Raw genomic sequence first — 13650 nt, 5'->3', positions numbered from 1 at the left:
TTCTTAGATAGCAACACACAAATATTTGCAGAAAAAGGAGGGACATTACATCTTCATCATACTTATTCAGCATGTGTACTTAAAACAACAGTATCCGTGTGTGACAAAATTAAAAATTACAGGGAAAATCACAGATCCATAGGTACGGAATTTCCAAAAGCAGTTTTTAACCAAAGAGCAAAACAAAGGATAAACAAGCTATTCAATGTGTATACAACTTGGAGAAGACCAGTGGTTCAGTCCTTTCTTCCACAAAAGCAAAACCTGAGCAGACTTAATTGCAAAGTTTACTTACTGTGAAAGCTTCATCTACATTTCTAATTGTAATATTATCTATGGCTGTCAATGAATACACATAAATGTTTTCTGAAGGGGAAATAATCAAGACCTCTTACTTCATGAGTTTGTAAGTGTAAAAACTACCTTTTTTGTACAACATTGGCTCCATTAACTCCCTTTTTATGGGAGTTTTTATGTTTCTGAATACAAAATGTAATGATTTTACTGTATCTGTCCTGAGCCTTATTTCTGAAGTAACTTGTTCAAGAATTTTAGGTCTCTCAAGATTCTTTTCTTCTTGAGACATGAAGAAATGGGTTTCTAAATGCTTTTTATTCAGGAATCTTCATTGTCCTTGACTCCAATTATGCAAATCACATATTGCAAACTCCATTACTTGGTGCCTCAAACAGCTACAAAAGATAGATATCAATGTGTAATATTCCAGATTAATGATGGTGATACTGCAATTTGTCTTAATAAATAGTTTCCTGAACTCTGCTTCTCTGCTTAGAATGGCATCATACAGAATAAACTTGCAATCCTATTTGGCAGAGGTTTCTGGATACTATGACCTCCAAAAGTTGGCCTTTTAAAGGTATTCCTTATTGATTCTTTTTTTTTTCCTAACAGGATTAAACAGAATATTACAAATCACACCATTCTTGCCCCTAGGAAAAGTCTGGGAGACCTTTTAAGTTCCAGTATCTAGATGGGCACAGTAAAAGCAAATGCCAACAAATGAATACTGCTCTAACTTTAAGAACATCTTGGAAGAGATCATAGAATCATAGAATGGTTCAGGTTGGAAGGGACCTTAAAGATCACTAGTTACACCCCACTTCTCACTAGACCAGGTTGCTCAAAGCCCCATCCAGCCTGGTCCTGAACACTTCCAAGGATGGGTCATCCACAGCTTCTCTGGGAAACCTGTTCCAGTGTTTCACCACCCTCACAGTGAAGAATGTCTTTCTAGTATCTGATCTAAATCTCCCCTCTTTTCAGTTTAAAGCCATTACGCCTCATCCTATTGCTCCAATCCCTGATAAAGGGTCCCTCCTCATCTCTCCTGTAGGCCCCCTTTAGGTCCTGGAAGGCTGCTATAAATGACTACTGATACATACAGTCCTAAAAGATGCTAAATACATATCACAATTCAGCCAAAGATCTATTCACAGTCTTAAAAGCAAATGTGCGTATTTCTAGATTGAGTTTTGATGGCTCAAACTTTGTCAAGTCAAGCCATAGATTAATATATCATCAAAATAACTGATGATTCTACAGAACTCCAACATTAATTATTCTAATCAGGCTTAAGTGTTCCCATTGATAAAAAGGTCTTTGGATGTTCAACTGCAGCAGAAAAACCCGCAGATTTCCTGCACTTCCTTTTAAATTCTAGCCCCTTACTGAGAAGGTCTGAATAAGCAGTATCTGCATCATTAGCAGAGGGGAAACTACTAAATTAGTATTTTTCCTGAAAAAAATCTCAAGGAAGTGGTAAAGCAAGAGTGGCAGCAGGGTTCATTCACAAAATAAGTAAAAAGAAGAATGTGGTATATTTCCCAGCTATCTTAATTATTACTGAAATTGTTATTATTTGATTTGTGAATTTGGTGAAAAATGCTGTGAGTACAAATAAAGGAATGAAATCTTAGAAACACTTCCTGTACTTCACACAACTTCATCTGACCTTGAACAATGCTGGTGCAAGGAGCCCAGACAAATTAGATTTTGCATTTACAAGAATTCCACACAGTGAATATCTAAGAGCGTGAAAGCCTCCCGACAATTTTTCCGGGTTGTTCTCAAAAACAGGTAAAAATTTCCTTGCTAAAACATCAATCGGTTCCCGATGGGAGTTACTTTAGGTAGGCCTGAGGAATAAGAAGCTTCAGAATTACAGCCTTTCCGTCACAGTACAGCAGCTCAAGAAAAAGGACAAGAGCAAGGGATTAAGGAAGCTTAGATATTGTTCACAATTCAAATTAATCTTTGAGTAGATGATGGGTTATAAGTGACAGATGAATAAGGAAGTGGAATTTTCAAGTAAATGTTGCTTCTGTCCCACAGCCAGGAGGATTTTCTTAGCTGAACTGATGCAAGGACCAACAACAAGGCATAAATTTAAGCTAAAAAGCTTCCCTCATTAATATAAGAGTTAAAGAAGAAATGTGTTTTTATTTTTTTACTTTTTAAACAGAAAGCTTGTAAGTCAAGAGAGCAAATCAAGCACCTAAAACTTACAGAAAGAAAGAGCAAGAAATACTAATGCCTGAACTCTCCTAGAAGTCTCTTTCAGTCATTTGAAAAACCCTTCCTTCAAGGGTAAGACATCAGTTCGATGTGCTCAAATAGCTGGTGTTACCTGATGGCTCATCTCTATTGGAGAAGAGTAATATAATACACCCAGAAAAGCCTAAGTAAACATGAAGTATCTTATACGTAATTATCATTTATGCAATTAATTAAAAAAAATCATAAGACATTTTTTATAAATTCATAGGTACTAAATTAGTCAGTTAGGGACAAGATTTATCCTGTTCTCTTGCAGTGTGCATAATTATCTTTGACACAATGGAGAAAAAAAAAAAACAACCACCCAAATCAGTTCAACCTAACCATACATGCAGAAAATGCAGAAAACCAAAATATGAACAGTTTAAGCAATCACATGCAGTGTATTTAGACAGCCTTTTGTCGTACTTTGTTTGTTCTGCTGTGTCAAAGCAAAAAAATCTGTTGTAGCAAGTATTATTATTTTAATAGATTTGAATGAAGATGTTCAAGACAGACTTTTAAACCTACTTTACTACATAGAGTAAGATAGAAGCAATATTTTTTTAATTTCAATAAGGAGATCTAAAATATTTTAATCAATACCTTTATGATACAGGATTTTGTATTTCTGAGACGTAAATAAAACAATAACTCTGTAAAGCTCACAGAATAACTACGTTTTACAAGGAAGATATACTTTTCCTTCTTTTCTATGAATGTGTAAAGCTCTCCTTCAAGCTCTTACTAAATCTATTGATCTGTGAAACACAGTGCACTCCAGGGAGGCAATTCACTTGACGTTATATATCAAATGATGAGATGAATAATGATCATACCATTTGGTAATTAAACGTCTTACAAACCTTTTAACTGACTGAACGTCAGAAAGGTCAAATGAGATCAAACCTATTTTTTTTTGTTGTTTTTAATTCTTTTCTTATATTAGCAATACAAAAGCCATATTTAATAGTAACTATAATACAACAGGGCAAAACCAAATAACTAAACAATATATTTTTCATTCCTATATTATTACACTGTTTGAATGCGCACAGAAATTGTTCATTCATCCTACAGTCCTATTATATTCGTAATTGCTAAGCTTTAAGAGAAGAAGCCACTCACCAGTATAGTGCAAATAACTAGGAATGTTATTGGATTAAGCGAAATAAACAGCACATAGAGCAAATCTAAAATACACCAAAGCACCAAGCAATTAAAATAAACCTCTTTTATAACTTCCTGTATAGTTGTAGGAATCTTATTCTTTATTAGAGGTTGAGAACAAGCCATTTCAATAGTCTGAAGACAATATCAGTGTTTGTCACCTTATACATTAATTTGGACATTTTATCTATTATTATATAATAATAAAAGTTTGACAATAGAAAAAAATCCAAAATATTTAATACAGAAGTCACCCACAACTGTAATTTCATGCAAGGTTTTGTCATTTGACCGTAAATTTGGCAGTTGCGAAGGCAATGAAAAGATGCAACAAAGATGGCTTCCAGCAAAACACCTGCCTCAGTGGCTAAAAGTTTCTCTCCAACACTTCTGCCAAACATGGGGTTCCTAAAAAAGACTATCTATTCCTGTATAACTTCGGCTTAATTTTATGGGTTGTAATGTCAAGGCCTTAATTGTCAAAAAAACAAATCCCTCCATCTTCATGCAAACTGTCAGCCTCCCTCACTGCCCAAATAGACTCAGATCCCAAATATTAAAGAATGTCTTAGGATTTTCCTCTAGTTATTTTCATAGAAAACAAAGAAATCTTTATCAGCTTGTGAAGAAAACATTCAATGTCTTTCCCAAAACAAAATTGGGACAGATTCAGTCAACCTTGACAAACACACAATCACACAAACACACAATCAAAATCTAATAACTAAACAACACAACCAGTAACTGTATGTATATTACAGTTCTGTCTTGTAGAAGAGCAAACTGGCCATTCTCAAAAACTATCCTTACGCTACTGAGGTCAGTAAAGAGAGGTTTCTGGAGCAGAAGCTGAAAGAAAGAGAGAGGATTTAGAGGCATCTAAAGAAGTGAGGCAGCAGATGAATTTGCCAGTCAAAGAACAGAATTTTTCTGGGAAGTCCCACATCCATGCTGAGGACTGGCTATTACTGTGGGATGTGAGAGAGATGTGGGAGATACCTTCTTAACATCAACTGCCAGTTGCTCACAGCACTTTGTCTTTCTTTGTCTTGAGGCTGGGAACAGAGGTCAAGTTCACAAAATGAAAAAGAAGTAATTAAATCACTTCTCTGTCTTCTGGGATCTTTTAAATATTGGACAGGGTATTCAAGTTCTTAACATAATAACTTCAAAACACTGACCTATCAAATACATTCAATCAATCCAATATATAGCTTTTTCAGGCCTAATAAATCAAATAAATTTTAAATACCTTGAACTAAAAATATTTCTGAATTGCAAAATTAAAATAATATAAATGATAAGATTGCAGTAACATTAATACTTCCTCAGATCTCCATTTCTCATATAGTCCAGAAGTACAGCATTTAGCAAATCTTTGAGACACAGCGAAAGAGCAAATACTCATTTCTTGAAATGTTGAACATGCAAAATTTTAGGGGAAAAAATGTTACTTTACTGTAACTAACTGGAGTATTCCATTATCTTTAATAATGGAAAATAAAACACTGTGGGACTTCCATAGCAGAGCAACCTCCTTAGAAAAGCAAATAAACAGGTGCTGAGATCAAACTTATTTTAGGAGGATATTATGCATCTGATTTAAGCACTGACCTGTGAAAAGATGTTCTGTGGAGGCTCAAGGGCTTCCACATATGCTCACTTAGCAAACAGCTGCAGCAGTTAAGATGCTCCTGCCCTCTTCCTCCTTCCCCCACTGTTTGTTACCTTCCCAGTGGCAGAGCTGCCTGCTGCCACTCAGCAAAACAACCATACAAGACCTCCTAAGGAACTTTTCTGCAAAGCCCAGCAGCACAGTTTAGACTGCTGTGAGTTTTCCACTGCATCAGCTGAGGGTCCTTTCCAATTAATTTCCATTTTTCTATTTGAAAGTGACACGTTGAAGAAGAGAAAGAAGAAAGCAAGCAAGCACAAGTTCTGATGTAAGGTCAATCATGAATTTCTGAGAGAGAACAAAGATACCTGGAACTGCAGCACCTGTTCATTAAATAATTATGTGCTTTGGTTATGAAAAGGACAATTGATAAGGATAAGCCTAATACTTCTGCAGTGAAGAAAAAAGATGTACTAATAGGAAAGCTTACTTCCCACATTCTTTATAACACTACTGCTCAAAAAGGCAAATGAAAAATTATTCTGTCATGAGAGAAGCCTCTAAATATTTTTTCAGTAATTCAGTTCAACATATCAGCTTTGCTTGTAAAAATTAAAAAAAAAAAAAAAAAAGCTGTCATGCATTTAGTCCACTTAACCAGTAGAGAGAAACATCTGAGGCCAAGTTCTAGTTTAGAAGTTCCAATAGGATGCAAAGTTTACAAATCCTGAACTTGTTTTTAAATTAGTGTAATGGTTTCATTTGGGAAAGAGTACACCTGCCTAAAACTGAAGTAAAAACCTTTGACTCTGTTGAGTAGAAATTTTGTACAAGTTATTGTTTAAATTCTTTAATAAGTGATGGAGAGAACTGGATTTGTATTGTGGCATGAAAAATATGTCTTACAGCAAACAGAAAGCAAAGTAAAAACTAATGGCAAGTGGCCATGTAAGAAAGTTTCCATCTTGAAAGGAAAAAAGCTAAATATTCACCAACTTGATTGCAGTGTGTACTCTTCAGATAATAAATATTAGTTGCGAATTAGTTGCAAAACACTTAAGACATGAGGTCACATGTCTTTGTCATATCACACCATCCATCTGCTCTAACTTGAATTGTGCAGTAGTTAACTTTGCCAAAATAATACAGAATTATATGAGGCTGCAAATTCAATTACAGAAGCACAGGGATATCTATATGTACTTCAAAAGATCTAACCCAAAATTTAATTCAGTTTCTTCTTCAAGTATAACAACACCGGATTAAAATTACAGTCCATTTCCCATTACTGTAGTTACTTATAAAACTATGTTTAATGAAAGTATATAGATTCTAGAATTAAATTTCTATTTTGTACTTGCTAATCTATATTGAGAAGGCATTACATATTGTTTAAACAATAGCAAGGAGTTGTAACTTTGCAGCCTAATACCTGTTTTTTTCTTTCACAAAACTTTCACCCAATCTGTCATAACTTGCTGAATCTTCATATAGGTACTCGAATCCATATGCATATGTTTGAATGTAGGACCAGAACCATCATATGAACCAAAACACGATCTTTTGTGCTTCTACAGAAGACTCAAGCTCAAAAAACCCAGTAAAAGCTCATTCAAAAATTAAACATTTGAATTTTGTAAAAAGATATGATGCAGTTAAGCAGTTTTCCCCATCAAATCACCAGTAAAAACCTATCTCCTGTAGGCTGTGACTGACAACAATTACCACTAAATTGCCATTTCAGAGACTACATTAAAAATTCTGAGACCAAGTTCCTAAGGGACAGTGATCTTTGTCCATTTCCTAGATGACAGTGCCCACATAAAAAAAAAAAAAAAAAAAAAAAATCATTACCTCTTTCTTTGCTAGATCCCATAATGCATTTTCCAGAGGAGAGAAGAAATCACTCCCCAAGACAGTTAACAAGCACCACTTACAAACAACCTAATTTAAAATCAGCTTTTTAGGGAGGTTAACTCTCAAAGCAATCAAATAAACATCTATAAACTCTCAAAGCAATCAAATAAACATCTATTCCATTTTCAAGATTCCATTTATTTTCAGGAATTAGATCTGCTGTTATTTCTTCCATATGCAGTTACTTGTACTGAATGGCGTGCCTTATTGCCTTCATTTACTTTTCTTAAACAAGGATTTTAAATAGCTAGGTCATCACATTCATCGTGGACTAATTTCTGGATAGGTAACTTGAAGAACATCCTAAAAATATCGATTTCTTTTACTATGTTACTGGGAAACATAGAAAACAGTAACATGAAAATCAGCCTTTCAAAATTGCTTCAGGTATGGTCAAATAAGAGACCATGCTGAAAAAGCAGCACAAGTAAGTTGTTCTGAGAAATACAGGAAACCACATTTGGTTTCCTTAAGCTTTATAGACATCCAAACTAAACTACTGTTGAGGTTTCTATTTCTCTTGATAAAATTAGCTTTTATTCTGTCTAAATCAATCTATGCTGGAACACTCACAGGTCTCAACATTTTTTTCCAAAAACTGTGGTAATGCTAAATGGCTTTCCAATTTAACTACAAAAGCCTATGAGAGAGAGAAAAGACTTCACAACACAGAAATAAGTAGTGATTCTTTGCCTTGGATCTCCTACCAGGGAAAAAAATCTAATTAAATTAATGTTCTCTGTTGCCTCCTCAGAAAGGCAGCACTTTCTAAGAACTTCATTTCATAGAAAGCAGAAAAGGAAACAAAAAGGTTAAAAAAAGGAGCCCTGGAACAGGCTGCCCAGGGAGGTTGTGGAGTCCCCTTCTTTGGAGATTTTCAAAACCCGCCTGGATGTAGTCCTGAGTAACATGCTCTAGCTCTAGGCAATCCTGCTTCAGCAGGGGAGTTGGACTAGATGATCTCTATGGTCCCTTCCAACTCTAGAAATTCAGTGAAATTCAGTGAAATTCAGTGAAAACAGGAATTTGTGGCAGAGCTGTGTCTTCCTCTAGTCCCTCCCACAGAAAGACAAAGCTGTTGATGATCCTTTTATCCTATTGCAGGAACAGAAGGAGCACCATACAATGAATGAGAAGAGACTTCCTTCAGGAGGATGGGAAGCCCTGTCTTGCTGGTATTACAGTCACTAAATTTTGCTTTTTAACTGTTGAAATTTTAAGTCTGGAACTGCTGTGGGAGCATTAAGAGTTTTGCCAGACACACACAGTCACCAGAAAGGCAACAATGGAAAAAAGACCTCTCCAGATCACAGCTAGTGCCAGTGCCCTTCATTTTAATTATGAGTAATTTTTGCTCTTAAAGATATGACCAGGATGGGAAAAAAACAAAGAATATCATTCACATTTCTTAGATTTGTTCATAATCATATTGGAAATATGATTTTGACCAGCACTGTCCCTGCAACTGCACACATCAGCATAACTAGCTGTGTATGCTGGCTAACAGTTAATCTGGAAATCCATCCTTTCCATGTTTTTCCAGTCTGTCAACTCACTCCTGCAAGTCATTTTCAAATAGCTCATACATAATTTATTTCAAACCCAACATTCGTGAAATCTCACAAGCATCCCATCATTAGGTAACAACAGCACAATATGTTAAAATAAATTTCTTAACTTTAAAAAATAAAACATAATTGATATCTAAGACCAAAAAAAGAACAGATTTTATTTAAACATAAAGAGCAAAATGAATATATTTGTTATTTAAATGACTGTGGTTTCAAGGTGGAAAATGAAGTCTAGTCTACATCTGCGAACTTTGTTCATCTATTTTTAACTTATTTTATATTTATTTCCTTTATTTGGAGTTGGACATAATTTGCTGTACTAAACTAAAACACAGGTGTCTTGCTTTCTTGAAGAAGTGCTCCAACTAGTAAGAAGGAACCCACTAGTGTAACTTAAAGACCAATAATTATTGTTATCCAGATGAAAGAATAAGAAGTCTATGTTATCTGTTGCATCTTAACACGCTTATTATTATGTATTATTTCTAAAAATAACACGGACATACCACACTGCTCATCTACAGCAATTCTTTTTATAAAATAAAAGTGTTTTGAAGAATATTTGAGGTTTGTTGACCATTACTCACAGTTTGTCACAATAGCTTTAGAAGTTCATATTTTTTTGTGTACTGTATCACATATACTTTTAGAAATGTCAGGGCTTATCTTAGCAACTTTACTTTTAATATTCAAAATTATGTCACTTAAGTGATTATTTAAAACTTATAAAAGCAACAATCTATTTCACATAATTTCATAGAATATTTTTTCTCAAGTAATAAACTCACTCTGAGTTAATCTCAAAGATCTCGCAAAGATCTCTAGAAATAGTATCACACTTTTTTTAAAAATTAAACTTTAAGAGACTGATTATACATCATGAGTCTCTTAAAGAATTAGAAGCAATAAGAAAATAAAACCAGCGTACCCCTTACTCTTAAATGTAAAAAAATCCCTCTGTTTGAGAGAAGAAACAATTTCAACACCAATGGAAATTCCATTGAAAATGATAATAATATTTTCAACAATTATAGTTTTGGTAAAAGCCATTAACAGCTTAACATCAAGCCAGCAGACACCTTTTCCTGGTATATCGTGCATAAAAAGTATTCCCATCTGTTTCAATGCTTTGGCTTTTTCATGGGCTTAAACCTGTCAAATTATTCCATTTGATTTCAGAGAATTCTCATATGGCAATCTATTTTATTTACTTTATCTTCAATAAAATGGTTGAGTGAGCATTAGCAACTATGAGACACAAGTTTCAATCAGTCCTCTGGCAAAGGCGTCAATCTACATTAGACCTACTGTGCTGTGAGCTGCAGCCAGAAAGCTGGAGTAAAACAGGGCAACAGTGAATGAGCGAGCGAGACCTAATAAAGCAGCAGTGAAGAGAGAGAAAATTCTCCCCAGACACTACCATACACTGCTTATATAATGCGTGTGCCTAGTTCAACACACCAGTAGCTCCTTAATAAAGCTGACAGCTAAAAGGGAGCTTCAGACTCCAACTTTATTTTACATGACAACTACGGTAATGGTCCTCTGTTCTCAAGCAGGACACATTCAGAAACCTGTGTTCAGTTCAGTTAAAAATTAAGAGTTCTCACCTCTCTCATTCATTTCACATAGAAAATAGAATGATAAAATTATTAAGATGCACATCATCTCTCCTCATTTCGTACAATTACTTGAAAAAACCCTCAGATTTCAACTAGCTTTTCCCTAAAATTTTCTACACTAGAAACCACAAAAACATTCAGTGTATTGAACAACAACCCGTTTCTGAAGACGGTGTCATTAAGGACTAATTCCAAGAAATGTAGGGCATCACTCCTAGATGCAAAAACTTTGTACTAAGTGACGCAAGCTCATATTTGATATGGGCTGTAAAAAGCAGATTATTGTAATAGTGCTCTTGCCAGCAAATCAGACCATTAAGACTGTACTTAATATTCAGTTGAACTGAAAAGCTGGTCAGTTTAAATCCATAGTTTGATACCTTGTATAATCATAGCAAAAATTCACTACCTCATAGTTTCAGGCCACAAATTCAATTCTATCAATGTAAACTACTTTTGTAAAAAAATTGCCTTCAGATTTCCCCAAATCAGTAATTTACAGCTATTCAGAATCACCCTGGAAAGATAATTCAAAATTCTACAATAAACAGTGTCTCTGTTCCAAAACAGTTCCATTAAAATGGAAAGTACTGCTTATGTTTCACACCTTTCCTGGTGGATGCCAGGCTGAAGACAAAGCCCACCAACCCCCATCCAATTACTTCTTAGAAAGCAGATACCATCTTTTCCTTTCAGCACTAGGCTGTGTATCCTCCTTTGCCTTCTGACCAGACAGTGGAAGGGTTAGCCTGCTTTGTGGACAAAGTTAATGCCAACTCATTATTCAGCTGATGGAATGACTTGTACATCAAATGTTTCAGATGTTGGTCATCAACATGATCGCCAGCAATGAGTCCTTACACAACCCTTGAGAGAACTCCAGCTCAGCTGCAAGGTAACTACATGGGATGTACTTTTGTACTAATCTAAAAATATTACGTTTGCCCTATGAAAAATAAACAGAGAGAAAGAGTCTGAATATTTGGTAGGTACACGAAATGCATACATATACATCTACTACATACACTACTCATCTACAATATGTGTAGTGCTGTTTAAAGTCCTGTAGTACCAGAAAGGGACAGGACTGAGCACAATGTCTCCTCTTCCACAAACTGCCAATACAGGACAGAAAAGCTAGATTAATTTTCCAATTAATTCCACAACTACAATTCAGTTCACTAACACAGAAAATACTCATATTTATAAAACTTCCTTAGCTTTTTTTTCAAAGCCTAATTAGCTCAAAAGATCCAGATGTAACTGTACCACTAATAGTCCCCAAAAGTGTTCATTTAAGCCATCAGTACGAAAATGGAACATTTTTCTCTGCTTCCTCATTTTTCCAATATGGATTTGTCTTGGTTTCAGCTTTTCCAACTCTAACTCAGTTTTCTAAAACTAACTCCTAAACAGTTAAATGGTCTATTCAAAGACAGTATAGAAAGCAAACAGAATTTTTCTCTCTGTTAATTAAAACTGTACTCACCAATACAATTTTATTTTTATGTATTTCTATAACTACTTTTATGACTGAATCCCAATTTTCAACCAGTGTAAAGACACCATGTCCTGCCATAAAAAACTATCAACTCTAAACGACATATTGAGGACCTAGCATTCAGAGTTTACTACTATTTCCTCATGGACTACAAAAACATTCCCTCTTAACTTTTACACACTGTAAGAAACCAGTGCTAAAAAGGCCAAAAAGATTTTGGCTTTCTTTACAGAAAGCATTTTTATAGATTGCATTTAACTTAAAGTTATGGAACAAAATAATGGAGGAAACAGAGTAACAGTTACTTTCCTCCATATGCCTTAAGTTCCAGACATACTGGAATTCAATAAAATGATACTGCCAAACTGTTATAGATGAACAAGTCAGTATTACTGCATTTCTGACGTTATGTGGTACAGGACATAGTAAATTTCCAGAAAAAAATATCCTTTAAAAAATAAAAATCTCTTGTTGGCTCACCAGATTTCAATTACTGCACAATTACTACACAGTTTCTATCAAACCAAACTGTTCTCCAAAATACTGACACTGTCTATGAAGAAACTATCTGGTGTTACTACAGACAAGTTACACCATTCAGACATATGTGTATAACTATGTGATAGAAATCCATTCATATTTCCATTGCTACCTAGAAAGCAAAAAATCTGACCTCTTTTACTGTTTTCTCCACTGAGTAATGTAAGAAAAAACACTGGTTTGCAAATATATTATTACATATTAACATACATCCATACACAAATTTATATGTGATGCCAGTAATGTCTACAGTTACCCTGCATCATCCTGTATATCCTTCGATTTACAATATTGCTAATGCTACTATTGTATCTTTTCTTCTTTTTACAGTTTCACCATATTTATACTGCACCCTTCAGGCTAGTGCCTTAAGTCCTTGGAAAAAGGTGAAGGTGAATCGGAAGAAAGGAATTTTCCTTTCTTATTACCCAGTGGGTAAAGACCGTCACAGTGAAACACATACCAGGACAGTCGGTCTTGTTTTGCGCTGCTTTGAATTAGGTTAAAAAGGTCTGTGCTCCTTCCCAGAGGGTGAAACTTTAGAAAACTTGTTATAAACATAGTTTTAGCACTAATTACTCTGACCATCATTAACTCCTCTGGAACTACTTCTTTTTCCTGCCCTTCTGAGCCATCAATACATGAAGATGGATATATCAATATCGTGGAGTATATATAGGCATATTTGAATATTTCATAATACCTTAGCAGTTACTGCACATGGCATACAGGAAAACAATACATATATACTTTGGAAACAATAGTGTACATAGAAGCAACAGGGCCTGTTTCCTATTGTGGTGAGTTAGTTTGTGGTACCCTGTTGAAATCTGCATCTGTAAGATTTAGTGTTGGGCACCAGTTGAGCATATTTTGCAATTTACATGTTAAAATATTGCCTAAAATTAATCTGAAAAAGTCTGGAAATATTGTCAAGAATTTTTCTACCCCTGTAGGAATTGCAATACTCAACATGTAAATTAACTCTCTCATTTTAGCAAGTATGAAAAATCCGAAATAGATGTGAGTGCCTTGCTAAAATTTCATCTTACACCGATTCCTTTAGAATGCCCTTCTCCAGGTCTCTCCAAGGTGAAAAAAACCCTGATACCCGGTTGTACATGATTCACTTAAGATAGCTGTGAATGTCTGGAGCAA

At 34.9% G+C, this 13650-nt stretch overlaps 1 protein-coding gene across 4 annotated transcripts in view; it reads right to left on the bottom strand.

The window, feature by feature from the left end:
- Window positions 1–13650, bottom strand: part of FOXP2 (forkhead box P2) — a 368419-nt gene that overhangs the window by 285308 nt on the left and 69461 nt on the right. The gene's annotated exons all lie outside the window — the stretch shown is intronic.

This window comes from Calidris pugnax, unplaced genomic scaffold (genome assembly GCF_001431845.1).
Source record: "Calidris pugnax isolate Ruff unplaced genomic scaffold, ASM143184v1 scaffold44, whole genome shotgun sequence".
Lineage (NCBI taxonomy): Eukaryota > Metazoa > Chordata > Aves > Charadriiformes > Scolopacidae > Calidris > Calidris pugnax.
Note: the sequence above shows the minus strand (reverse complement) of the source record. Positions and strands in the feature narration are given on the sequence as shown.